Source organism: Mya arenaria, chromosome 16 (genome assembly GCF_026914265.1).
Source record: "Mya arenaria isolate MELC-2E11 chromosome 16, ASM2691426v1".
Taxonomy (NCBI): Eukaryota; Metazoa; Mollusca; class Bivalvia; order Myida; family Myidae; genus Mya; species Mya arenaria.
In genome coordinates, this window is record NC_069137.1 from 7,580,787 (window position 1) to 7,591,637 (window position 10,851).

Below are 10,851 nucleotides of genomic sequence, written 5' to 3' on the forward strand. Positions count from 1 at the left end.
AACAAATTTCATCCACGAAATTTCATTATTGTTCTAAAAAACTTGCTTATTAGCTTTTTGCATAAATATAAATAGCATCAAGCACTCTCAAGACATTGTGAAACAGGTAGTTTGAGGCATTTCGACATAAGTAAAAAAATCGACAGACTTTTCCGAAATAATGTGAATGCTTTTTTATCCAAAATCTGATAATCTTCTTTTGTAAAAAAATGTTTAACTCCTTACTACCCGATTACATATCGCCAAGAATATATGTTTCACTTCCATAAAAGATCGTTCCTCGAAACTAAATAAAACATGAACTTTGAAACGTTTCAGTTTTTGACCTTCCCCACTCACTTTTGCATTGCTGCCGGCCCTGTTTTGCATTACAGAAAAGACATGATAAGCATATTTAGTATTCATGTGCAGTGTATGAAGGTCATAGTTTCTCCCAGTTTACGCTGCAGTTAACATTTTGTATACGTGTTTTACAAATTGATAGTTGAATTTTTGTAACCCGAAAACAAATTTCATCCACGAAATTTCATTATTGTTCTAAAAAACTTGCTTATTAGCTTTTTGCATAAATATAAATAGCATCAAGCACTCTCAAGACATTGTGAAACAGGTAGTTTGAGGCATTTCGACATAAGTAAAAAAATCGACAGACTTTTCCGAAATAATGTGAATGCTTTTTTATCCAAAATCTGATAATCTTCTTTTGTAAAAAAATGTTTAACTCCTTACTACCCGATTACATATCGCCAAGAATATATGTTTCACTTCCATAAAAGATCGTTCCTCGAAACTAAATAAAACATGAACTTTGAAACGTTTCAGTTTTTGACCTTCCCCACTCACTTTTGCATTGCTGCCGGCCCTGTTTTGCATTACAGAAAAGACATGATAAGCATATTTAGTATTCATGTGCAGTGTATGAAGGTCATAGTTTCTCCCAGTTTACGCTGCAGTTAACATTTTGTATACGTGTTTTACAAATTGATAGTTTTTGGATAGTTGTGTGATGAACGTTGTCGTCTAGCATTGCGTTCATTGTGTTGACGTGCTTAAAATTATATCCTGCTTTTTCCTGTAGTTTCCATTGTTGTTTAATATATCAAACAATCAGATTTGTATTGTCCCGTATTCTGCGCTGTGAAATAAATTGAAACTTATAGTTTCCCGCCCCCCTCCCCCACACACACCTACCTCCACTAAACATGTTCATATTTCTAAAAGAATCGTGTCAGAATTCCGGGCTAATCCTTTCGAATTGGTTCACATAAGTACCAATCGTTTTAAAGTTTCTGGTGGTCTTCACGGAAGTGTTTTTTTGGGGGGATACTGTTAGCTGATACCTATCCGGGAGCAGGAGCATCAAAGGATGAGTTTATTTCCTTATTAAGCATTTTATTCGATCAAAGAATTATGAAATATTACGCTCTCACGGGGGCAGCTTTAGAGGACAACAAATATACTCACCATTTGAAGGAAATAAAACCTTAGCAGTTATCCTGACGAATACCTAACACAGTATGTGCATTAATTATCTGTTATGTGCCTAGATGTGTGCGATCATTCTGGGAAAGTGAATAAATAGGATTTCTACTGAAAATAATCGCCTAATCAGCTTTTCTGGGGCTGCTCAACTAATTCCTTACAAGTGTTTGGATACAATACTTTGTTTTCTGCCTGTTATGTAATTAAAGATAGATAGTATGGGCTTGTTTGGGACTCAACCCAACCACAGAATAATTCACGGTTTCATGGGGCTTCATGTCCTCTCAAAGAAAGATTTAGCCATTTTAGTCCAAAATAATCTTTTTCATATTCTTTCTCGGTTATTGACCTAAAATGTAAACATGAACACATGTTAAAGGAAAATAGGATATACACTTTAAATATAGGGTAAGGTGTTAAAATATGTTAACCAAAATGATTTTACCATTGAAGCATGCTAAGTTGTTTTAGTATACACAAAAACCATTTAAAGAAGAGCAACAAGTTCATTAAATATTTGTTAAACTTAGTTTTTCTTATGCCAGAGTGAAAATGATTAAATGTTATCATTTCACTCATTCCAGAGTGAAATCATAAAGTTATCATTCACCATTTGTTTTCACCCTTTCGCCAACATGTATGAAGAAAAATATCTTTTATGGCCAACCGTTTTTCCTTGGTTTCGCGAGGTAGCCAAATATAACAAATAACAATTTCAAAATATCCGACTAACACCCCAAGTTGTATAATTTCTCTGTTCATAAACGTTATTCGCTGAGATATGATGACGTCAATGCATTGTAATTTATTCATAAGAGGTTCAATTTACCTGAAAATTTAAAATTAGGACATACAGTTATAAAACATTAAGAATTAATTGATATAGCCATCTTAATCAACATATATGTTAAAGATATCACAAGTAGAGTTCAAAATAAAACGCTTATCTTAATTTGATAATATGAATGAGTAGTTCTTCTCAAACCAAATTGAAAACGATCAAGTGTTATAATTGGACTCCAGCTTTAGTGAACTCGTCAAGCAAGTATTCTCTTCTTTTTTTCTCTCGTTCACCCAAATAAATACTCCATGTACGGCTAGTCGTTCTTTCTTCACAAAGAATCACAATATAACAGATGTAAATCATTAGTGCTTCACATCACAAGAGTCAGATTTCAATTGTTGGTTGTAAAATGTCCCTTTCTATGCATACATACGATAATGATGAAGAATGCTTACATTCATACGTTTGGACCTATTCATAAGTCACAGTAAACAGAATTCGTTTATATGTACAGTGGATGTAGGTCAAAGTTTGTCACAGTTAACGCTGCAGTATATTAAAGACGTGTTACATTTTCGGTAATCGCAACCTATACTATACAAATTCAAGTTCAGCCTCATGATTTATAAACATCCAGTTGTTGTATCCTCCATATTGAATATCACCATATTTCGAACCGTGTGAAAATATATGACTGCCAAATAGAGGATAATTATTTATTGTAATGTGTTCATAAGGTGAAATATTTGCAATAAATTTGATAATAAAAAGGCTTACATAATATTACTTGGTCATCATGGATTGTTTTAATATATGGATTGTTTTAATATGCATGAAACATAACACATAAGAAATCAATTAAAATATGTCACTCATTTAGAGGTTAAATATGCTATGAAGAAATATATGCAATGCACATATTATTATCTATCGTCTGCCATATTTTTTCTAGACATATTATTGCCAATTTGCCACGCTTTAAAACACGCTGGTCAAAAGTCAGTACACTAATGTATACTATAAATGTGTAATGCACTTACTGTAAAACAAAGGGAATTTGTGAATATGTATTGTATGTATCCAAACAGTTTCATGGTGGCTCAAATATTGCTTTGTATGAAAAAGAAATTTAGTTTTCAATGCAAAAGTATTGAAACATATGCTCGTTTATTTTAGCTCAAATGTCCATTGTAAATCAAGTACGCAGTAAAAAAAGCTAAAAATAACGACTACCCTGTTTGTAGGCACATCGGAACACAACATAGCAAATAATGATGATGATGACAATGATGATGATGTAGCTATTTGGTATCTGGATAGAGGGGTCTGATTATAATATTATTACACATTTCAGCCACTGCAATATCAAAGCAACAAGTCGCTAAATACATGGACCATATTATATTAATACTATATTACCGTATTTATTTCCTGAGACAGTATAGAAATTTAAGTCTAGTAATACATACATGACACGCAATAAACACAATCTTTCTGAACAGACAACTGTGTAAACCAAATGTCAATAGCTATCGATTTGCCTCCTACGATACGCCGAACGAGGAAATGTTTCTGACGTGGCACCGGAAAAAGTCCTTTGTTCAAGTTTTTGTTGAATCACAGACTGGTATGGATAGTTTTGCTATGGTGAGTACAGGTTTCTGTAGATAAATGCGCAAGGTGACCTGTCATGGATGAGTCCACCCAAAATAGTAGCCACATGTCAAGGGGGTATATTGACGATTTGTGTCGAACATAATGGGCGATAACAGCTAAGATACTCGGTGACGGAGTGGGCGGATGTGCAACTAAACGTCACCCTGGATGGAAATGTAGGATCTCTTTTGTCTGAGACAAAGATAAGACCGACATTGATATCTCTCCGTTGCAGAAGCACAAAGTGAATGTTGATGTCGTCGGACGAACACGAATCGTGACCGTATTAAATCACATCTCTGACAAATGGACCTGTTAATGGCCTACTTAGAGGCTGTTGAGGCTAAGCAAAACAGCACCCTGTGAAATAGCAACGTCAGGTAGCAAACTGTTAAGTAAGGAAAACAACCTCCGAGTATTTTGTTGAACTTGATAATCCTCATGCACAACCAAAAATTGTAGGTCTGGAATGCAGATGGGGCTCCGTTCCCACCTTTCAGCCAATTTGATCTGCCCCTCAATCCATCCTTTTTGAAACCTATACGATTGTGCTTGAACCGATTGTCAAAATGGCTTGTGTCAAGCGCAGCTTGCTCGCCGACGCTCTGATGTCAAGAGGAAGCACATTCGCCCACATAGACGACATATGATGTTGTCAAGTTCAACGCCCACTTGACTCTCTGTAGGGTCAGTTTAGAAATATGCTGTAAGTCAAACATCAGGAAGAACAATCGAGGTCCGTGATTGGCATCACGTCAGATATTTGGAATGTATTTGACCATTGTTCATTTGCGGACACACTTGTCAAATCATAAAAGAAGCAATAACGTTAACGCTGACGTTATAACGCCGACTGGTCATTTTCAAAATAAATGTCAGTTTGTCTACATAGAAAAGACAAGGACAATATAAAGTTTGCTTTAAAAATTATAACGATGTCAGTAAGCACTAATCTTAGAATATTGTTGTTATATCAAGCGTTGACATTGCTCCAGTCGCATCAGAATACAAATAGTTACAGTGTAGGTAGTGTCTTAGCGGTAATTTGAAGGAGGACGACGAAAAGTAAACATCGTTCTTTATAAAATAAACTAATTTGCTATTTTCAAATATTATTACACCTGGTAAAACTGATGATTTGTTTGTATGCAATAAGGAATGGTTTACTGATCTGATCTGGTTGACAAGTTAAAAGCTACGTGTGCAAGCTGTGAATTGTAGATTTAAAAAATTAAATGAACCAGCTTTATATTATAAACAGGTAACATTGCGCTTGTATGCGCAGTAAAAAGAAATGCAGTAATGTTATGCTGTCAAAGTGTGATTTTAACAGTTTTTCAGCTCATCATATAATAGCTGTATGTTCTAAAACATTGTTATTCATACTTTTAATATATTTAAATAGCATGTAATAGTAACACCTTGATAATTCAACGCTCGCTTTATCTGATATTAAATTACCTCACTTGAATTGAGCCCCCGTGAGATGATAGTATGTTTGCACGCATGGTTACTGTCATCCGTGTATGACACATACTTGGGCATAATATTTATCTCGTCTAGGTAGTCGCTGATTTACTAAAAAACAGTCCTATGACTAAGGATGCAATTACCTCATTTGCATTAAGCTACAAGATGTGCTCCTGTATGACGATTATTGCCAATGATATAACACAAAACCTGCTTGAAAATATGTTTTAAATATATGTTGTTATTTCTTTTAAGGTGTGTGTACGTTGTTGTGAATAATAAAAAAGAATTTCCATATCAAAATAAAGTTATTTCATTGTATGTTTATAATTATCATTTGCAATGATAAGAAATAATAATGGAGTTACAATAAGTTAAAAACATGATTTTTTAAGGTGTAGGTGACAAGCAATGTCATATATTAAATAAAGTCAGTGGTACTTTCATGTCCCGGCATAAATTTACAACCCTAGATATCAAGTAATATCATTACAGAAAACAATTATATATTTGCATGAGACAATTGTCATTAAGGGGATAAGAATGAATAGTCACATGGATTTTGATTCATTTAAAATGCAATTTCAATTTTCCTTTCACATTGACCACTTCGAGGTCAAAGGCATGGTCATTTTACGGTCAGAGTATGACAACTATGAAAACAGTTAAATTTCACAATATTCGCATCTTACTTTTTTTTTGGGGGGGGGGGGTGGCTAAGGCTGTCGGATTTTGAAAAAGCCATTAAAGCATGCCAAAGATTACCTTAACATTGCTATTGATGTAAGTGTCTCATAAAAATGAGCAAGTATCAATCAGATACCATCTTAATGCATGACATGTATCTATTTCATACAGTGCTTCATGATAGCATATATGGCGGACCTCTTAAATGTAAACGATGTAAACGTCGAGGATAATGCAATGTCAAATTACAATCACGAGACCCCAAACAACTGAATATTTTGTCTGTTCTCGTCTATTTTTTGTTTAGTAAGATATTTTTTTGCGAGAAGTAATCACCAATTTAAAATCATATATATTTATCTATGTTCAATTACTTTTAAATTAAATGTTTTTGTTTAAGATTGTTTTAAAATAACAAGGTGTTATCCAAATTCATTCTACCCAAGGCGATTGCAAAACGAGTGTTGATTCCAACAGGTTTAAATATTAGACTGTTTTACCTTTAAATATTGATCTTAATCAATATAATTGCTTTCTGAAATCCTTTATATTGACTTAAAACATAAGCATTTCAAAATTAAAGTCAACATTATTTTTTAATGTCAAAAATACAAATATGACAAATATTGACAACGTTAAATTATAACTTATTTCCTCATTTTATTTGAAAGTCATAACAATACTTATGTGAAAAACTACAGAAACAAGCTCAGTAGATTCACTAAGCAGTTGGGCTAGATTTAATATGTTTAACCGTACTAAAAGTCAAGCTTTAACCATACAACGTCCCTTCTTTAGCCAATCGAGATTCATATAGGCTTAACTACTTCCGACCCAGTTCCAAACAAACATAAATGAAGCTAAGATTAGTTTCATTATATGAATGGCAAACATCAGAGCAGTTCTTCACAATCAGCATTTCTAACACAAAGGCTTCTTCACACCTGCCATGGTATGGCAATCTTATTGTGAGTAAAGTCAAGGATATGCATAGATTAACAAATACCAAATACTTATGTCAGTCTAGTTCTCAAGAGTTCTTATTGTGACCCAATAAAGCACATGCAGAGTCAAACAACCTGATGCGTAGTTCAGGTTAAGCCCTATAAGTGTCACAAAAGCCAGGTTGGCTATCAAAAGCCCATTTATCGAAGCATGCGAATTTCGAATTGCACTACTCAGTGTCAATGGGCATCCATGAAATACAGTTAGAGCCAAACATGTGAAGCTCGATTGAAGCCTAATTTGTGCCCGCTAAATCACATGTTGGAAACCAAATCAACGTTCAGAGCCAACCATTAACCTTAATCAGAGCCCAACAAACCCATATGCAGTTCTAATTTAGAATAATGAACCCGTCATTTTGACTACAATTAGCTTGTGTTAGTGCAAAACATAACTCGGGGCTTAAATTTACATTATTTTGGCGACAATAAATCCCATTCAAAGCCGCACAAGCTCATGCGCATCTATAAGTATGCATAATCAGTGCAAAGAAAGACATCATGCTGTCAATTATTAAGCCCGTTCAGAGGCAAGCCATAACCAATACGCGGCTCTATTCAAGCCTGCTCCGTGTGATACATAATTTTTCAGCCAAAATGATACCCAAATAATTCCCAAATATATAGAGTTGATCATTTTATTTTCAAACGTCGATTAAAGTTCATATACCCTAATACAACAATATCGTTTTTAATCATATGGTAAAGTATACTCGCAACAAACGGTTATAATAGCAACACATAATAATGTAGTATCCGTTTTCATTGTATTATTGATTTGAAATGGAGTTGAGTCACACATTATAAAACATTGGAAATAGGTCAATCCAAGTATGCATTAACATGAAGAAACTTAATGATAAAACAAATATTAATGAACTTATTCGTAAACCCCAAGTACTTCAATGATTAGAAATCCCAACTCTATCTGCAGACGGAGGAATACAATTCAGAGCACCTAGCGCAAAAAACATTTCCAATATACGACTATTGATACCTAACACAAGAATATTTAATTATGTTTAAAAATTATGTGTTCCTACGATTCAAAGTATTTAAGAAATGGACATTTAACAAACCGAAATGAATGCCTTTTCATGACATGAGTTAGTGTCAAGTACCTTTATAGTTCAATGTAAATCATACCGTTCAAATACGCACCAGAAATCCGGTGTACCAAGTGCACTTAATGTATACTAACACTGCGCACAGCGTAAAATCTTACACCACAGGATATAATTTGATACCGCACAGCTGTGCGATTTTGCACGCTATGCTTGTTCCAATATTAAACGCATCTAAACAAGCTTATGTACACTAACCGTAACCATAGCGGGCATTTTTTGTAGCAGAAACGTAACTTAAACATAAACATTTTAAAAAGGACTAGTATCATTAAGATGTTGACTTCATTTTTTTTATAATTTGTTTACCTAATGATGGAGGTGGAACATCGAAAAATATTCGCGTGTTTGAATGATTTTACATTCTTACATAGATATTAAACATTCAGCAATTAAACGTACTGATAATTATCACATATCAACATTTCTAATCGGTTAAAATAAATATTATTACAAAAATCAGAACAACCGATGACCTTGTACAAAAAAGGCTGTCATAATATGTGAAGGCAGAATAAAAAACTAGCTAATTATAGTTTGCACTTGCAATTTGACACTAGAAAGGTGTTTATTGGCTTCAATGAAAGCAATTGTTATTTAAAAAAATCTTATCGCGGATAGCATCTGATATAATATTAAGATAGTTAATTCAAATTAAAAATGAAGGTAATATTCCATTACATGATATGTACAAGCATAATAATTGTCAAAAGCATGGGCTATGAAAATAGAGTTCTTTTTGCATTTTGATGTCTTATACGTAAAACAGGGTCATAGTTGTATTGCAGCTGTAAGGTTACGTACCCTACATGACTACATTAAACGATAGCTACTTTAAACGGGCCAGGAAATGACGCTTACTAATATTTATGCGAAAAGCTAACCCTAACCCTAACCCTTCATGGCTAGATAAAACAATTGTAACACTTAACGGGCCGGGGAATGAAGCTTATTCCATACATGACTAGATAAAACTATAGTTACACAAAACGGGCCAGGGAATGAAGCTTACTCCCTACATGACAAGATAAAACTATAGTTACACAAAACGGGCCAGGGAATGAAGCTTACTCCCTACATGACTAGATAAAACTATAGTTACACAAAACGGGCCAAGCTATGAAGCTTACATACACTACATGACAAGATAAAACAATAGTTACCCAAAATGGGCCAGGCAATAAAGCTAATTCCCTACAGGACTAGATAAAACTATAGTTACTCTAAACGGACATGGCTATAAAGCTTACATAACCTACATGGCTAGATAAAACAATAGTTACACCAAACGGGCCAGAAAATGAAGCTTATATGCCCTATATGGCTAGATAAAACAATGGTTACACCAAACGGGCCAGGAAATGAAGCCTACATACCCTACACGGCTAGATAAAACAACAGCTTGACGAAACGGCCAATGAAATAAAGTTTACATACCCTACATGGCTAGATAAAACAAAAGCTTCACCAAACGGGCCAGAAAATGAAACTTACATACCCTACAGGGATATATAAATGAATAGTCACACCAAACGGGCCAGAAAATGAAACTTACATATCCTACATGGCTAGATAAAACAAAAGTAACACAAAACAGGCCAGAAAAAAGAAGCCCAATTATTTATAGATTGTGTTATAGATTTGGTTTTTCTTTTAGAGATAACGTTCCATTGTCAATCTGTATAATGGCATAAAGGTTGTTTTTTTAGGAAACTTGCAATACAGGTTTAAATGTAATACAGGGGTTTGTGTCGCTCTTATGTATTATTCGTATGTTTTTGGCTATTAACGACTCATTTGTGAACAAACGTGTATGCATAAATCAGTATGATTGACGTTTATATTTGCTTGTTGGAATCCGTTCCATACTGCGGCATCTGGAATAGCACCAAGCAAACAAATCCTGTTTTTAAGGTGATTGCCCCCATCCCTGTTCCACCCTTCATAAGAGAATATATTTTACATAAAGAAATTAAGTTAGTTCTGTCTATGACATTCCCGTATGTGTAAGCCAAAAAAGAGTATTAATATATTTCTTGAATCCGAAATGCTGTGCAAATGACGCACAAAGGTTATGGTATGCAATATAAAAAACGGATTTCATTGTGCAATTATCCAAGTTCCTTCAAAGGCTGTACAAACTATTTGAGATCTTAATGAGGGAGTCCTTTTTCGTCTCACTTTTTTTTTTATCGTATTCACGTCGCGTCATTTTGTTATTTATTTCCAACTGATTAAACTGACAGATATAAATGAGTTACAAAAGTAATGGTCAACTTACTTAAGCGCGGAATATATCCATAATGTCTTCCTCACAAAACACCTCAAAGCAGTTTCAATAGAAGCTGTGTTTTACATGTTTGTGATACTGATAATCTTTCTTACTATAAATAAAAACACATACAAAACACTACAAGCAGCATTTGCGTATCTGTCCACTTGAATCCTTTAAAAGAGAATCACAAGTTCCATTTCACTTTTCATAAAGTAGCACAATGCGAATGAATCCGGCTCCGCGTCAAGTATAAGTGATTTTGTTTGTCTAAATATTCAGGGTTTACTCTAACCATACGTTTACAGCAAACTATGATATAGCCTATCGGGTGACAAATTAGATGCAGTTTCCTCCGGTGAATATTCTTTT

General features: G+C 34.1%; 1 protein-coding gene across 1 annotated transcript in view; it reads right to left on the reverse strand.

Annotated features, from left to right (window-relative positions):
- LOC128222255 (uncharacterized) overlaps positions 1–10,851 on the reverse strand; it is a 40,510-nt gene extending 29,659 nt beyond the window's left edge. The window contains exon 1 of the mRNA XM_052931213.1: positions 10,489–10,851. The gene's annotated coding sequence lies outside the window, so the exon portion shown is untranslated. The remainder of the gene's footprint in view (positions 1–10,488) is intronic.